Source organism: Tenrec ecaudatus, chromosome 14, assembly GCF_050624435.1.
Source record: "Tenrec ecaudatus isolate mTenEca1 chromosome 14, mTenEca1.hap1, whole genome shotgun sequence".
Classification (NCBI taxonomy): Eukaryota; Metazoa; Chordata; class Mammalia; order Afrosoricida; family Tenrecidae; genus Tenrec; species Tenrec ecaudatus.
In genome coordinates, this window is record NC_134543.1 from 33005751 (window position 1) to 33023123 (window position 17373).

A 17373-nucleotide genomic window follows, 5' to 3' on the forward strand; every position below is an offset into this window, starting at 1 on the left:
TAAATGCAGAGTCGCTAAATCAGTGAAAGAAACAATGAAGTAAAAGAGCCACACAGAAAATTTCCAAGAGCAGCTTGAAAACCCAAACTATCATCATGAATGTACAAAAATCTGGATTTAAAAAGTCGAAACGGATGAGCATGTTCAGCCTACTGCAAGTTGAAAGAATCTAAGGAAAAATTCAAAACCTGAGTCACAAATATTTAAGGATTCCACGGGCAAAATACTGAACAATGCAGGAAGCAAACAAAGACGATGGGAGGAATACACAGTCACTGCAAGGACGAACTGGCAGACCTTCAACCATGATCAAGGACCAACGGCACTGAAAGAAGAGAGCCAACCGGGGCCAGACGCAAATGCAAACAGGCTTTAAGAACTGACAGAACACCAATTGACATGAAATGTTTCAACAAGCTGATGAAGCACAGAAGCACTTACATATCTATGAGATGTAGAAGGCAGTTAGCTACCTGGCCAGCCAACTGAAAGAGATCCCTATTTATATCCATTCCAAGAAAGGTGGCTCAATTGAATGTGGAAGTTAATGAACAGTATCATACCATTAATATCACAAGCAAGTGAAACGCTGCTGGAACAGTACATTGACAAGGGGCCACCACCAATTCAAGCTGGATTCTGAAGAGGGCATGGGATGAGGAGCGTTACTCCTGGTGTCTCTGCTACAACGAGAGGATTAAGCCTAAAGCAGTAATTCTATGTTCCGGTTGGCTACCATGGCTGGTCCTGGTGCTGTAGTAGGTTCAAAGCCACCAGGCATTCCACAGGTGAAAGATGAGACCCTATCTCGTCTACTCCATCCTACACAGTCACTGAACTAGAACCACCGCGACAGAAGTCTGTTTGGTGTGGGTTTATCCTAGGGGACTGCAAGCCTCAAAGAATGTGGTGAATTTATAAAGTTAAAAAAAATGAATTCACCTTATTTATGAAGACCTAATCTACAACAAAAATCAAATTCGGGATGGTGGGAAATCACTTTGAGGAAATTAGTAACCAACTAACTATACATGTTTGAGATTTGAACCAAAAAGATTATTTCTCATACTTCTAAGTTGTCTTAGTTTATCATACTAGGAAGATGAAATTTTTTTAAAAGTGTTGGTTAACAAGCCAGCGAGTCAGTCAAGTGTTCTAATCTAGTAACAGAATATCCACTATAAGACAGGGAACAAAAGAACACTAGCAAGTTACCTTTTGCTCAAAACCAACCTTGAATCTGATGATTACGTGGCGTGCCTGTGGCCAATGAGGAGACAGGTAAAGGAGCAATGGAAGGATTCACAACCTACCACCACCTGCAGACCTCTCCCCAGACATCGTTTCTCTGCAAGTCCCTCCCAAGATCGAGCCCCGCCCCACTGTACCAATTCTTTACCTGAACTTGGGGTTCCTGCTCTCCTTCACTGAGAATGCAGTTCTACCTATGTGCCTGAATAAAAGATTGAAGGAACGGAAATGCGAGATCAAGGGAAAAAAAGGTTTTCCTCAATACTTTCTGAACAGAGATCGCACTGGGATCCCGTGGGAAGCACACTAGCAAGCGTGTCAGGCTGTCTATGAGGGTGGCTGCCATAGAAAGACCGAGCTGTAACGTTGTCAAAGCGTTCAGTTGCACATAAACCAATAGGGATTGTCCTCTGCCATGGACATGAAAGTCCCCACGTTCCACGGAGCCACACATAAGGAAAATCACGTAGGACCATTATCATCAGTGTCTGTGAATGAAACTCTTTTAAAAGTTGTCTTCCTCGACCATTTAAATACTAGCATCTCAATTTGCTGCTTCAAACTAAAAATGCTAACACCAATGAATCAAGGTGCTGAGTATTTTCCAACCATACAAAGTTATAAAATCATTTAAAACGAGGCAGAATTTGACGAATTCGGTTGAAGTCCGCCTCTCCGTCCCCGGGGTTGCCAGCCCCAGTGAGCTCGCTGCAGCTGTACAGCCAGAGAGGCTTCAAAGACATGGCTACATTCCTGCCAACATCACAGCTGCTCAGACACATTCTTTGGGAAATCCCATTTTCATTCCAGGCTGGGTGGAGTTTCTCAGAGTCCCAGGCTACAATCTGACGGGGCACAGCTCCAAACCTGAGCGACACCGCAAAGTGCAGGCTTGCTTCCAAACAATGTCTACGCCCTTTCGGGGAAGAGATGACAGGGCCAAGCTCTCATGGCTCACTCCCACTACACCACAGCAGCTCGGGACAAGTGACTGGAGGGGGCTGTCACTAATGGTCAGTGGCTGAAGGGCAGCAGCGTCTGCTTGCTCCTGGCAGGCACTTACAAGAAACACACTGCAAGTGCCTGAGGGCTGCGGCAGCCCCACTTACGTTGAGTCTCCGAGAAGCCCAGCAAACGAGTGTTCCGAGATGACTGGAACACCACTGGGAAGCCAACCGGGGGCATGTCTGACTCGAACATGAGTCTCTGCGGTGTGATGATAAATGGCACGGAACAACTGGCTTTGAGGTCATTATTAAATTCCAGAGTGAAGGCTAGTGGGAGCCTCAGTGCGCTGTGGGCGGCTGCAGAGGTGCCTGAGTTCTCGGTGAGGCATCCCCCAGTTATGCGAAGCTGCTACACACAGGGAGAGGGTGGGAGACGGCTGGAGAAGAGGCTTGGGCAGCCAGAGGCAAGGAGGGAACCATTCTGCTGTATTACAGTGGACACAACCAGCATCCAGGGAGCAGCTCTGGCATTCAAAGCTTCCCACGTGCACCTGGGATAAGCCGCTTCTCTAACGGGGGCCCAAAGTGGGGTTTTTGTGGTTTGGTTTTTTTAATTGAAGAATCTTACTCTTGCATTCTTTCTTTAGAGTAGTATATTATTTTACATGACTTCTTCACTTAAAAAGTATAATTTAGGCAGAGAAATATGCTCTAAAAGTCTCCTCCTGAAAACCTTGAAGCTCAGGAGGTAGCCCACGAGCAAGAAGCCCCGTGCGGCAGAAGGCGCTCAAGCTGCACTGAAAGCACCGGCCCAGGACAAGGCTCCAGGACGCGGTGGAACACCACCAACTGCAATGTGTCAGCAAGCGGAGGAAGCGCTGCAAGTGCTCACTCATCTGTGCTGGGGAATTGGGAAGGCAGCTACTTGGCCGACTGAGCAGGAAAGACCCATCAGAGGACCCGGTTCAAAGCAAGGGGACCCAACAGAACACTCACACTCTAGAGCAGTGGTTCTCCATCTTCCTCATGCCTCGGCCCTTTCCTACATTCCTCATGTAGTGGTGACCCCCCACCCCCACCCCCCAACCATAAACTTATTTCCGTTGCTACTTCAGCACTGTCATTTTGCTACTGTTAAGAATCGGGCGACCCCTGTGAAAGGGTCGTTGGATCCCTAAAGGGGTCATGACCCACAGGTTGAAACCTCTGCTCTAGAACAATATCATTTGATATCACGTGCAAGTAAAATTTTACTGAAGATAATCCAACAACAGCTGCAGCAGTACACTGACCGGGCGCTGCCAGAGGTTCAGGTCGGGTGCAGAAGAGGACGTAGAACAAGGGATATCATCCATGTTGAATGGATCGTGGCTGAAAGCAGAGTGCCAGGCAAATGGTTGCTTGTGCTTTATTGACCATGTCAAAGCACCCAGCTGTGTGGGTCATAACAAACTAGGGGTAACCTTGAGAAGAGGCAGAATGCCAGAACACGTCCTTGTGCTCATGCAAAACCTGCATGAAGACACAAGCAACGACTCAATGGTCTAACGGTCTAGACAAGTCGCCAACTCGTCCCATCTGAATACCAAGCAATCAGACAAGCTGGACTAGATGAAAATGAGTGCGGCATCAGGAATGACCGAAGGACTGCTAACAACCTGCAATATGCAGAAGACATAGCCTGACTGATTAAACATGAGGAAGATTTGAAGCGCTTGCTGATGAGGATTGCCGCTTTCAGCATAGATTATAACCCAGTAAAAGTCCAAAATCCTCAGAGCAGAACCACTGAGTAACATCATGATAAATGGAGAAAAAGGTAAAGCTGTCCAGAATTTTGTCTTGCTTGGATCCACAACCAATGCTCATGGAAGTAAGCAGTCAAGAGATCAGAAGATGTGATGCATTAGGTAAATCTGCTGCACAAGATCTGTTAGAGTATTGAAAAGCAAGAATGTTAACTTTGAGGTCTAAGGTGTGCCTGTCTCAAGCCAGGGTATTTTCAATCGCCTCATTTGCATGTGAAAGTTGGATAATGAACAAGAAAGAGCAACGAAGAATCGACGTGTTTGTTGTGCACTGGCAGGAAAACAAACAGATCTATCTTAGAAGAAGTACAGCCAGAACACTCCTTAGAGGCAACAATGGCATGACTTCGTCTCATGTACTTTGGACATACTGTCCCTGGAGGAAGACTTTGTGCTTGGCAAAGTTGAGGGACAGAAAAAAGAGAGAGAACAGCCCTCCCAGAGATGGAAGGACACAGTGGGTGTCACCGTGGGTTCCATATGGGAACAACTGGGAGGGTGGCCCCAGTGTGGGCAGTGCTTCACCTGAGTCAGACCAGACGAGAGGACGCCTAACAACGACAACGACAACAACAAAAACCCTGGAAAGTCGAGCTCTGTCAGAACAGATCTTTTCAAGAGACTGTCTCTTTTGTCCTAGGATAAAATGAGCAAAACCAGCAGAAATAATTGCTTGTGGTTTAGAAGGTGGGGGTATGCTTCACAGAGGTCACTATGTGGGCATTTCTGAGTTCTAGGTGGCCATTACCATCAGTTCATCAAGAGCTGGTGGGGCGACCTTCGCCGGCACCGGGAGAACAAGCACAGGAACAGCCAGTGAGTAACAGCAGCCTCTGGCTGAGGAAATTATAGATGGCTCTCATTTATAGCTATTATGTTGCTCTGCGCTTTCTATCCTTTTCCCAAGTATGTCTTAATTTTGTAAAAAGTTGCGTGTTTTCGGTTATTGTTTAATTTGCTGGGTAGTGTGTGAAAAATAAGATTTTTAAACAATCACAACTGATTGGATGCTGTTCTGAACAATCACCAAAATCTAGTTAAAAGGTGAGAAACACAGCCATGCTGGACCTTGGCCTGACTCTGTACAACCAGCAGGCTCTGGGCACGTGCCGAGTGGGCAGTTGGGCACTAGTCTCTCCGTTATACAATTAGATCATCAAGCTTTAGACGTGAATAGAGGCAGATGGCCTCTCCACACATGGTATTTAGTAGAGATTTATAGACTACAAAAGGGTGTCTAACTCCACGGACCAGATTCACTCTATTTAACTGGGGAGGGGAGGGAGGGGCACTTAGGAATTAACATTAATTCAGGAAACTGTGATTTCAATTTTACAAAACATCTGCTACCAAGGGAATAAGTGGTAATCCACCACACATTCCCCTATAGAAGTCTTTCCATCTATCAAGCACTCTGGAATTCTTGACTGAGGTCACTCACAGCTTGTATTAACAAGAGATAATCATTGCCACGGACCAAGTAATCTACTCCTAGCAATCTAAAAGCCATACACCCACTGCCATCCATTCGATTCCAACTCATGGAGACCCTATAGGACTGAGGACCACTATTCTGTTGGGCTTGGGGGCAACACGTCCTTATAGGAACAGACAGCCTCATTTAGTGACTGGTGGGTTTGAACAACCAACCTTGTGGTTGGCAACCCAACACCTGACACCCCCCCCCCATTAAGCCATTAGGGCTCCCTGGAGCCCATAAAATATTAAGTGCCCACTAAAAGTGAGCCTTTTAGGGTTGTCTGTTAGCCGAAAACCAATCTGCTATTGTTGAAATAATAGCAGCCCTGTGAGAGTAACACGCCCCCCAGGGTTTCCAGAGCTGTAACTATCAGAGAAGCAAACCTCCACATCTTTCTCTCCTGCTGGGGGTGAGTTGAGCTTAGACTGCCGACTTTTCAGTTCAGAGCCAAGTGCTTAATCACTGCACCAACAGGATTCCTCCCATTTCCAAAAGCCACTGCCACAGAGAAGATTCTGACCCACAGTAATCTTATTGGGGATTTCTGAGGCAGTACATCTTTACACCAACAGACAGCTGCAGCTTTCTCCTGTAGAGCAGGTGATGAGTTTGAACTGCTGACCTTGTGATTAGCAACACTACGCATCATCCACAAAGGCCACCAGCACCCCCCACACCATCTAGGTGCTGGTAATGACCCAATTAGCCACAATATGCAAATGATGGATAACTAAGTTGGCTCATTTATATGTTACTGAATGAAGCAAGGTCTCTTGGCTTCTAATTACAAAAGAAATTAAATGAAAGGTTAATTGGACATTAAACAAGTCCTTATGACAAACAAGATGACAGATCTCAGAAAATACTCATTGTAAAACCAAGGTGGATCAGGATTGGCTAATGATGGTCTTCCTAAGTGATACTGGGTGACAGCATGAACTCACCGTGTAATAAGGAGCCTTGGTGGCACAGCGATTAAGCACTGGACTGAACCCTTCAGCCACATGCCATGAGAAAGGGGTGGCTTCTGAAAAGATCAACATCTTCAGAACAGATGGGGGCAGTTCCACTCCGTCCTACAGGGTTAATAGGAGTCAGTTGGAAACCTGAATGAGTTTGCTTTTGTTGGGTTTACTCTCGTAAAAGGAATTCAGCCACGATATCCACTGACATGAAAAAGCCCTAGTGGCAGTGTCAGGGAAACACTGGACTGCTAACTGTGAGGATGGTGATTCAAACCCACCAGCTGCTTCACGGGGAAAAACGAGGCCTTAGAAACCCTACGTTGGGTCATGGTGTTGGAATCCACTTGATGGTAGTGGTTTGGTTTTTTGTTTGTTTCGGTTTATCGGTGGGGGGAAGGGGTATTCAGGAACATGAAGATATATTACCAGTTTCTTAGAATCTCACTGAAATCAACAATTCCAAAATGTACACACTCCGTCCTCCCCTCTGAGAGAGCGAGAGAGAGACAGAAAGAGATAGAGAGAGAAGCAGTGTGCCCAGGAAACACAACACTCTGTCCTGCTTACTATCAAATAGGAGGTGTCCACTCCCATACACACCCATGTGAAAATAAAGATAGAGCCCAGGCAGTGGACTCAGTTACAAGTTAAAGATCTGGTCTTTGTGTTTCTGATGAGACCGATCGGCTTGCCCTTTCCCCTTTAGAACAGACACAGGAAGAGACCAAGGTCTGGGTTAGACGCCCACACAGCCATCAGGGGGAGGGAAGGAAAACCAACACTCCATCCAGGGAAAGGGGCTCACCTCCGTCCCTAAGGGACTTAAAAATGCCTTCAACCGCACAATGGACATTTCACTTTTTCTTTATAAAATAAACAGAAACAAAGTAAAAGAACTTTTGGGGCTTCTTTTAATTTAAATGCTTGTCTATTTAGCGAACACAAAAAAAAAGACTTTCATTCACTGCACAGGCCGGGACCTGTGGGGCCTCTGGCAGCCCGCTGACTGGTCGTCTTCCTCCGAAGGGAAGAGAGAGCGAGAGCATGGGATTCCCTCCTAGACGGGAGCAAGGCTGACCAGCAGGGCAAGTGGGGAGAAGCACAACAGGCTCCCCTGCCTCCGTTGCATTGTGCAGGCTAATGCAGGCCCTTGCCCCTTCTGGAAGGGAACCACTGCCACCTCAAGCCGAGGCCACTCGGGGCAACGCAGGTGTGTCCAAGTACAGCGGTGCTCCATACGGCTGTCTGAGGCGGGTGTGTGGGGAGGAGATCACCGAGGTGCCTCTGGGCAGGCTACCACCGCCTAGCTTTGGGTGGGCAGCTGAGCACACTCATTAGCTGCGGTGTCAAGGACTCTCTTCCGGGGGAGGGCGAGCAAACGAATGGACTGGAAGCAGGCAGCAGGCAGTTACACCTTCCTGGCGGGAATGGTCCAGAGCGTCCCTGCTGTCAGATGGCATTCCCTGTTGCTCATTCGATGGAGGGAAGGAACTTTACTTTTTAACAAACATACACTTACCCTTTATAATATGTCCAGATCGGAGAAAATGTCTCCTTTCCTAATCCCCTCAACTAGAATAAAATGTAGACAATGTTTTATTAGCGGTAATCTGGATAACTAACTGGTGCCAATTTAGATGACCGTGCTTTGCTTCCCCAGACAGAACGGTCTGAGTCTAGTGCTTTGGAGTCAAGGGTTCAGAGACCTCACCACAGTCACTGCCCAGTTCTCCTGCCCAATGGGGGAGAGTCCCCCCACTCAGGCCCCACCCTACCCCCACCCCTTGGAGGCACCATTTCATTGTCAAGGTATAAAAACACAATGCCACAACCCCTTTCTATTAAAATAAAATCTAAAAGGCCACTCTACCAAAAAAATAAATAGCCCTATCCGTCAGCCAAACTGATTTCCCCCAATATTTTCCTTTAACTAAACAGCTTTTTCATAACATTGAAGAGATTAAAGTTTAAAACAATACTTCAATAAAACTCATTTCAGAAAATAAATAAACTCATTTCCAGAGTCTAGCGTACATATTTTCGTTCCTTTGGGGTCTTTGTGCTGGTGTCTATGAATTGGCAAAGGATTATAGCAGAGACAGCCCTGCAGTAGGTCTCTTCACAGAGGCCCCAGGGGTTGGTGCTTGACTGAAGGGCTATAAACTCCCCATGGTGGCGGCATTTTAACGGAAGAGCCTGAGTTCACATGGGGGTTGAAAAGTAAGGGCCATGAGGGCATAGAGAATTCTGCAATGGACGTGCTAACTGAAGACCAGCAGTTAAAAACCACCAACCGTCTGAAGGAGAAAAATGAAGGCTTTCTACTCCTACAGTGAGTTACAGTCTCACTGGGTCTCTACTCAAGGCCTCCCTCAACACAGAACATTGTGTTCTGATAGCCCGGCTCTCTTTGATACTCACCTTCCTCACTGAAGACAAAATGGTGCATGAGCAAGTGTGGTGAGGAGAGCGGATGGGGCCCAGCTATCAAAAGATACAGCATCTGCGGTCTTCAAGGCTTGAAGTTAAAGAAGCGGCCATCTAGCAGGAACATAAATGAGCCCAAATGGGAGAAGCGGACCATCCTCTGTGATCATGAGATGTTGACGGGATCAGGTATCAAAAGATACAAAACAGACAACTCTACTGATGTGAACAGGGGGGCTGGAGTGGAGACCCAAAGCCCATCTGTAGACAATTGGATATCCCCCCACAGAAGTGTTATAAGGGATGATTCAACCAAGGTATAGCATAGCACCATGAATCACACATTATTCCTCTAGTTCCAAATACGTCCTGCCCCACACTACCATGATCCAGTTCTACTTTACAAATCTGCCTAGACCGGAGAATACACATCGGGACGGATAAAAGCTCTCAACACATGGAATTCAGGGCAGATAAGCCCCTCAGGAACAGTAGTGAGAGTAGCGATACCCTGAGGGTGAGGGGACTGGTCAGGGAGGGGAAGGATGAGAAAGAGGGAACCCACCACAAGATTGGATATATAGCACACCCCAAGGGGATAAAAACAGTGATGTGGGTGAAGGGAGACAACGGACAATGAAAGATACAAAACAACAACAATATTAGTGAATTAAGGATTTTCACTAGGGTGGGAGAGTTGGGGGGGTGGGGGTAGTGGAGCTTATATCAAGGGCCCAAGTAGAAAGTGTTTTGGAAATGATGGTGGCAACATATGTACAAATATACTTGATATAATTGATATATGGACTGTGTAAGAGCTCCCAATAAAATGATTTAAAAGGAAAAAAATTATAGTCTCAGAAACCCACAGGGGGCATGTTTACGCTATCCTGTAGGGGTGCTGGGAGTCAGAATCAACTGGATGGCAGTGACTTTGGTTTTGTCACATTTAATTAAAATGAGGAGAAGGGCCTGTTCTTTCCTCTGCAAAAGCAAACACAAAGCACAAAAACCAAAATTCTATTGCAACCAAACAGGAGCGTTTCCCTTCTTGCATTCAAGATGCATCCTGTATGGATTAAGAAAAAATTGTTTTAAGCTCACCCTTTCTGTTGCAGGTGTTAAACATTTTTAAAACGATAAAAATTCAACTTAGGAACAGCGTCATTATACAGCTTTTTCTTATGCTTTGTCCGTAATGAGGTCACTGAATTCTAAGAATTAACAATCTGCACAGAAGGGTCCTGTGGGTACAGGGGTTACATCTTGAGCTGCGAGGTCAGCAGTTTGAAGCCATCAGCAGATTAGAGGGGGAAAGACGAAACTCTCTGCTCTAATAAAGATTTACAAGCCTTGGAAACCCACAGGGGCAGGTCTACTCTGTCCTACTGGGCCGCTGTGAGTCAGAATTGACTGGATGGCAGCGGTGGTAGGCAACATTCCAAACAAAGAACGTGCATCCCCCAGCAGCAAGGGAAGCTATTTTGAATGCAAAAGTTAAGTAGCATCAGATACATTTCAGACCAAAAGTGATACAAAATGATGTGCAAGTTCAACACCAAGGCTCAAAGGGAAAGGACCATACAAGAAGATGTCTGAATCAATGTGCCAGTCAGCTCAAAGAGCTCAATGATTCCATTCCTGCAGCCAGCAGAAGTAGCAGAGGAGCTTGGTTACAAAGGGCAAAATAGACTGTGGCGGTGTGTTATTGCAGGACAGGAAAAAAAATACTGCTTTCTCTAAGGTGGCCCAAAAGTCTGCATTGTGACGACAGGATGCAGTAGCTATAGAGGTAACAAAGCGGTTATAATTACTGACATCACTGACATGTATCTTCAGGGGATTAATGCCATCAGTTGGTACAACCACTAGCCCTATCTGTTCCCAAGTTTTCCCAAGATAAACACGCTATTTAAGTGAAAAAAGCAACTCAACACACGCTGCAGAGCTAGCAATGGACCCGGGGTCCAAAGGCGCTGCTCCGAGCCATCACAGGACCGCAGAAGAAGCAAAGAAAGTAAACAAGAGCAATCTAAGCAAGGGCAACAAGTGCGCTGCCTCTAGGTGGTGAAAAGGTTTGCAATCAATTACTCACCTAAAAGGTGGCAGTTCAACAGACCCAGCATCGCCTCGGAAGAAAGGTCTGGCTGCCGTCAGTACGGATTACAGTGACTTCTAACACCTGGGGTCAATCACTCTGACTAGCCTCTGTTACGGGGAAAAAGGTAAGACTTTCTGCCCCGTAGAGTCAGTCTTGGAAACCCACAAGGGCAGTCCTACCCTGTCCTACAGGGTGGCCATGAATTGAAATTGACTTGATGGCAGTGCCTTTTTTTTTTAGGATCTACTGTTACACGGGATAGGATCGTCGTATCCGTTAGCATGCTGATTCGACATTTTAAAATCAAATGGTACAAAATCATTTTAATAAGGATTCTCAGATCTCTAGCTATGGATCTCTTGGTGACTGTCTGGAAACAGATGGATCCCGTCTCACAGTGATCATCCTGTGAGTCCTCTAAATCCTTTATTTCATAGGACACATCAACATAGAAGGTACACGCACCTGACGACGCTCAAAGCCCAACAAAAATCACACCAGGCAGCTCCAAAATGTTCACTTCAAACTCTTTGCTCTGTGCATTTTTTGAAGCCACCTACGCCAACACCACACAAGTATACTAACAACACATAGAAATGTACAGAAAGGACCAAGACCCTAATCAGGCCAGAAGTTCCAGAAAGCAGCGAGAACGAACTGATGGGAGGAAGGACCCCCTCCCCTGGCTCTAGCACAGCTCTGCTCTGATCACACAGCCACTGGTACAAGGAGCTGGTTTCATGCCAACCCATACAACTGCCACCAATCTAAAACTCTTCATGATTCACAACCCAAGGGGGTTAATTGAAACTCAAAACCTTGGGGGCGGGGGGGGGGGGGTGAAAGATGCAGATAAGGAGGAAATCTGAAAGTGATGGTTTTCTTGTGTCATAACCTGCTGGTTGTGCAGTGAAGAGGAAGCCAGTCGACACCAGGATGCCCTGCCAGCTCAGGGCATGATTTTGCCTTGCTTTGCAATCACCCCCACATTCCCCAGAGAGAAACTAATGGATTACTAAAAATAAGATGGAGATTAAGTGAATCACTTAGGTTGTTTTGGCTTCCAACTCAACCTGGCTGAAACAAAAAGGAAATAGATTGGCTGGAATACTCGGACGACCAGAGAAGAGGCAGGCCGTGGGGATGGTTTCCCTGTGATTCTGGACTCTGCCCTCCGCCTGGTGTGGCTCCTTGCTCACCAGGGAACCAGAAGACTGCTACAGTCACACCAGTCCTCACACTGTGGGATGAACACAGGGAATCCAGAGGAAGAAACGCAGGGGCTTCCTGTAGCTCTCTTTTTGAAGTGAGCAAAGACGTCTGCCAGGAGCTCCAGGCATGTCTGCCCTGGAGCACCTGCTATCAACTGGAGCGGGATTACAGGACCATCTCTGACAATATCCGTCCCTCAGGATGGGAGGCACCAGGAGAGTCGGGTGGAACGGCTCCTAAAGTGGGCCTAGTGAGAGCAGGTCTGGCTCGTCGGCACCCTGGTCTCAGCGGGGCAGTGAGTCAGAATACACAATGTGACTTCTCTGTTCCTGAGAGGCTCAGGCAAACTCTTGCTACTGGGATTCCAGTTCATCTACAGGGGCTTCAAAACATTCCTGGGAAATGGAACTGAAAGACAATGGAATGTCCCCACAAACTCTCTGGTGCCCCCTCATCCATTTACCAGAAAATGAAAAACTTATTGTGATATATAAAGTATGTATCCAAAAGACAGATGACCAAATGAATGGGCTGGTTTCTTCTGAGAAAAGGAGAGGGAAAATTGTTTGTTTCCGTGTCTTCAGTGTTCCACACCAACCAGGAGACAGAAGGACAGGGCGGTACTTACTGTATTTGGAGACCATGACCACAGACATTTAGACAGCAGCGCCCACTTCAGCCATGTCCATGGAACCTGAAAAAGAACAAAGGGGGATGAAACATTTTAAATAAGCAAGATTTTTCCCTAAACAGTTTTGCAACTTTTTCTTTCTAAAACTGGCATGTTAGATTCTTTAAAGTAAACAGTTGTGCTGAAACCAGAAATAGCAGAAAATAGAGTATTAGTAAGCCTTTAAATACTTTCAGGTTAAGAGCATCTTGTGTTGATCTGACATCCCAAAACCCCAAAAATCAACAAGAAAATATGGTTTGAATCCAGCAATGTTGCTCTGAGCTGCTATTCAGAGAAACAGAAACAAAGCCAAACAAAAGGAATACAAACGACACAATAATGAACATCAGGAAATCAGATAGTTTATCTCCTACAGCACACACCTACCCAATCTGATACATCATAGAGCTGCAAAAATTGACTTCGATTTCTAAAGTCCTGAACTAAGCCCAAGGATCTGAGTACATAGTTCTCAGCAGAAAATAAGTACCGATCTGGCTCCACTATCTGACACTGTGCTTTACTACATACAACTCTGAACATTCCACATATTATCAAGTTGAACAGACCCTTAGAACTAGAGCCACTCGGAGACCTTGCACTTGCTCTTAATATTCATGAGTGAGAGAACTTTGTCCTTATCCAGACCCCAGGACAAATAATAACGCGGAAAATCATTGTTCAATAAAGAGGGGCTGCAAGAGAAAAATACAACTTCACCAACAACCCGGGGCACTTCCTGGGCTGAGGTGCCCTTACGATGGTCCCCCAGGGCTGCTAAAGAAGCTACAAACAAGTTCCTCCTCGTGCAACGCACGCAAGTCATTCTATTCACTGTGGCTCATTAACAAGCCAACAAGTGATCTACTACACCCAGGACGAAAGGGCAAGTCGCAGCCTGCAAGAAGATACTTCTATCCCCCACCGGACAGATTCCTTCTGCACTTCAGAACTAGCAAACCAGTAAGAAAAGTGCCGCCCAAACTAGGATATCAAACTGGCCCCCAAATTATGGAAAGGTGCCCAACATCATTCATCACCGTGCAAAAGAGAATAAAAATTACAGTGAGACAAAACCATTCATTGATCAAAAATGGGTATTATTATGAAGTCTGATAACATCGAGTTAGAGCCAGGACGTGGAGCAATTCCACTCTCATACACTGGAAACGCACTGCCATCGAGTCAATGCCGACTCTGACCGGCCCTACAGGAAAGGGGAGCCGGCACCACCCCTGTGGCTTTCTGAGAAGGTAAACCTTCACAGGCGCAGCCAGCCTCATCTTCCTCCCAAGGAGCGGTTGGTGGTCTCAAACTGCAGATCTCCCAGTCTGCAGGCCAATACATAACGCACTACGTCACCCTGCTGACAGGAGGGCAAACGATAAACTGCCTGCTTTGTCTGAAAGCAAATTGACAGCGGTCTATTCACTCGCAGAGGGGGACCAGTACACTGTTTTGTTTGCATTTTGTCAAGGGCCAGAGAGTGCTCATTTTAGGTTCTATGGACTGTGCGGTCCCTGTTGCAACCAGTCAGCTCTGACTTTGCGATGCCAAAGCAGCCTCGGCCAACACGCAAAAGAGGAAAGAAGAGTCGGCAGTGTTACAATTAAAAGTTTATTTACAAAACAAAGCAGCCAGCCCCCGTGCGGGGCACTGAGTGTAGATGAAGCACAGGGAAGCAGTAACCTGGGCAGAGCTCACACAGACATTGTTGAGACCAAAAAGCAGACCGATTTTTAAACGGACTCCAGCTCTGTCCTGTTGTGTTTTTGTTAATAAATCATCTTATTGGGGCTCTTTCCGCTCTTATAACAATCCCTACGCCAACTGTATCAAACACATTTGTACAAAATGTTGCCATCATCATCATTTTCAAAAACGTTTTCTTTCTACTCGAGCCCTTGGAATCAGCTCCTCTTTTTGCCCTCCCTCCCTGGACTCAAGATTGTAAAGCTCAAATGGAGTAGAAAGATGTAAATCCACAGGAGAGCCTTCATCTCTGTGTGGCACGAAGAGCGGGCGGAAAAAGGGCAGAATGCTGAGGGCACAATAACTTCGACTCCCCGTTTGAGTGGTGACTTCAGAAGTGTGTTCGGTTTCGGAGAATCCATGAAGGTGTCTACTTACGGTGCGTGTTTCCGGTTGAATACAAATGCAAAACGTTAAAATTTCCGTAAGGACTACAGGCCACCTCACTGCACGTATGGTTCCGAACACTGGGCATCAGATGCTCTGAGGCAGGGGGACGCTGGCTCTGTGACCCAAAGTTCTCTCCGAGAAGAATGAGCTCTGATTGCACAAACCAAAGCACAGGCGGTGGTGTGAGGAGAACGCGGGGAGGAGAAGCAGGAAAGCCGACAGATGCGTGCCTGCAGAGCCCACTGGAAAGAAGCCCCACGTGCTAACACAATCTGCCAGATCATCTAGACAGAACAGAAAGTAAGGTGAGCGGCTTAGAAGGTCACTGACCTGCCTTCTGGACAAAAATAATGACATTTTGTAAGCTTCCGAGGACTGGGGAAGCCCATGCGGGATCAAAAGGGCAGCCTGTGCCCAGGGGACGCTCCGAAAGCAGGCAGGGGCAGCGAAGGACCAATGGGCAACAAGAACACAGGGAGCTGAGGGAAGAGTGCCACTTTATTGCAGGGCTCGCCAGCAGTCACGAGCAAGTGCACAAGGCGTGGAATGGAAAACCAACCTGCTCTGTAAAATGACACCCAGGTCACAGAAAAAAACAACAGACTGTTGAAGGTGGGTGCGTTGAAGGAGGGGATTCTTACCAAGCAGCACACAGAGTGGGTGGGAAACAGAACTGAGGTATCACATCTGGCAGGCTCTGTATGTGGTGTGACCTTCTAAACCCGTGTGCCCTATGCTTCAGTTTCTTCTTGGAAATCTAGGGGAGGTGAAAATGTGGAAGTCCCAGTGACCACAGGAAGCCATCACCTTAGAGCAACTGAGAAGTGGGCGGGGACTGTGAGAATGCCAGCGGTACCAAGACCATGGGCATCACGTTATAAGGACTCATGGTCGGTTGGCATGGACTGCTGGCATGAGGGAAATGGAGAAGGAAACCCAGAAACCACTTGAGTAGAAAGCCCGGACGCTCAATCTGTGCTATATGAGTGATATATGCAAAACCCTAAAGTAGCTGACAAGTACAGATGAAGCCTCTATCTTAGAAGAGTCGCGAAACAGAAAAGCTGGCAAGACTATATATAAATCAATAACTGAAGCTGAACATCATCAAAGTTAGAATTTCCAGACAAGTGCTCCTGGAGATAGGAATTAACAGGAAGGAATGACTCAGCAGGGTGGGAGAGGAGAGGAGAGTGCAGTGGGGGAGGAAATGCTCACAGGGAAGGAAAAGTTAAACGCAGCTTTGAAGGCGTAGAGACGAGTGCTCTGGAAATCCGCACTGTGACGGCAGACTATTGTCTTGGGCTTAAATCAGACGTATCCCAACAAACTCCCGGTTTTCAACATTCCTTTGAGAGAAACAGATGGATGAAGAGAGGTACACACGTACATATATTGTGAAGCTCTGTCACTGAGAGTGTCAGGACACATGAAACCCCAGGAGAGATGAGTACAGCTAGAGCTCAGGTACTGATTTCCAACACTGTACTCCAATGAGAAGAAAGACTGGCTGGGCGCAGAGCTGAGACAGCAAAGTATCAGATGAGTCTAAAATATCTTGGGATGTCAACAAGCACGGAAATGCTCAAGAAATGATGGAGCCTTAACAAAAGGACAAGGGGTTCACCAAAGAGGCTATTCAAAGGCCACCACGCACATGACAATATGCTCTGCGCCATTAACCGCGAGAGAGGCACAAATCAGAACCTCTCGCTGAGACTGCGGTTCCACTCCCAATAGGATGACCAATACTCTAAAAAACTAAACAGCACATTACATATATAGGGAAGGATGTGTGAAAACTGGAGTCTTTGCCCACTGCTGGTGAAAAGGCACAAGGGGATAGCCACAGAGCAGTGGCTCTCCACCTTCCTCATGCCGCGACCCTTTCATATGGTTCCTCATGTGGTGGTGACCCCGACCATACAATTTTCGTTGCTACTTCTTAACTGTAATTTTGCTACTTTTATGAATCATAATGTAAATACCTGATATGCAGAATGTGTTTTCATTGTTACAAATTGAACATAAAGCATAGGGCTTAATCATAAAATAATATGTAGTTCTATATTGTGAAATATTTATAATTACAAATAAATGAAATTTTGTCTTGAAGCATGGTGTAGCGTGGTTAACAGTCTTAATATAACAACAGTGAACTGCATTGCTATATTATGTGACAGCGTGTGTGAAGAGCCAACAGCAGTGGGAAGGTTGAGATAGCTTCTCTCTCAGCAGATCAGACATTCTCGGGGCAGTCTCTGCAAGAGCACAGTTAAGATCATCTTCCACAACCAGTCTACTTCTGAATTTAGACTCGATAGTCAACAAGCTCGACAACCCTGTTTCACAAAGATATGTTCTTGG

At 46.4% G+C, this 17373-nt stretch overlaps 1 protein-coding gene across 24 annotated transcripts in view; it reads right to left on the reverse strand.

Annotated features, from left to right (window-relative positions):
* Window positions 1-17373, reverse strand: part of SIPA1L1 (signal induced proliferation associated 1 like 1) — a 335625-nt gene that overhangs the window by 163050 nt on the left and 155202 nt on the right. For all 24 annotated transcript variants that reach the window (XM_075531736.1, XM_075531745.1, XM_075531744.1 and 21 more), the window contains one exon: window positions 12820-12885. The gene's annotated coding sequence lies outside the window, so the exon portion shown is untranslated. The remainder of the gene's footprint in view (window positions 1-12819; window positions 12886-17373) is intronic.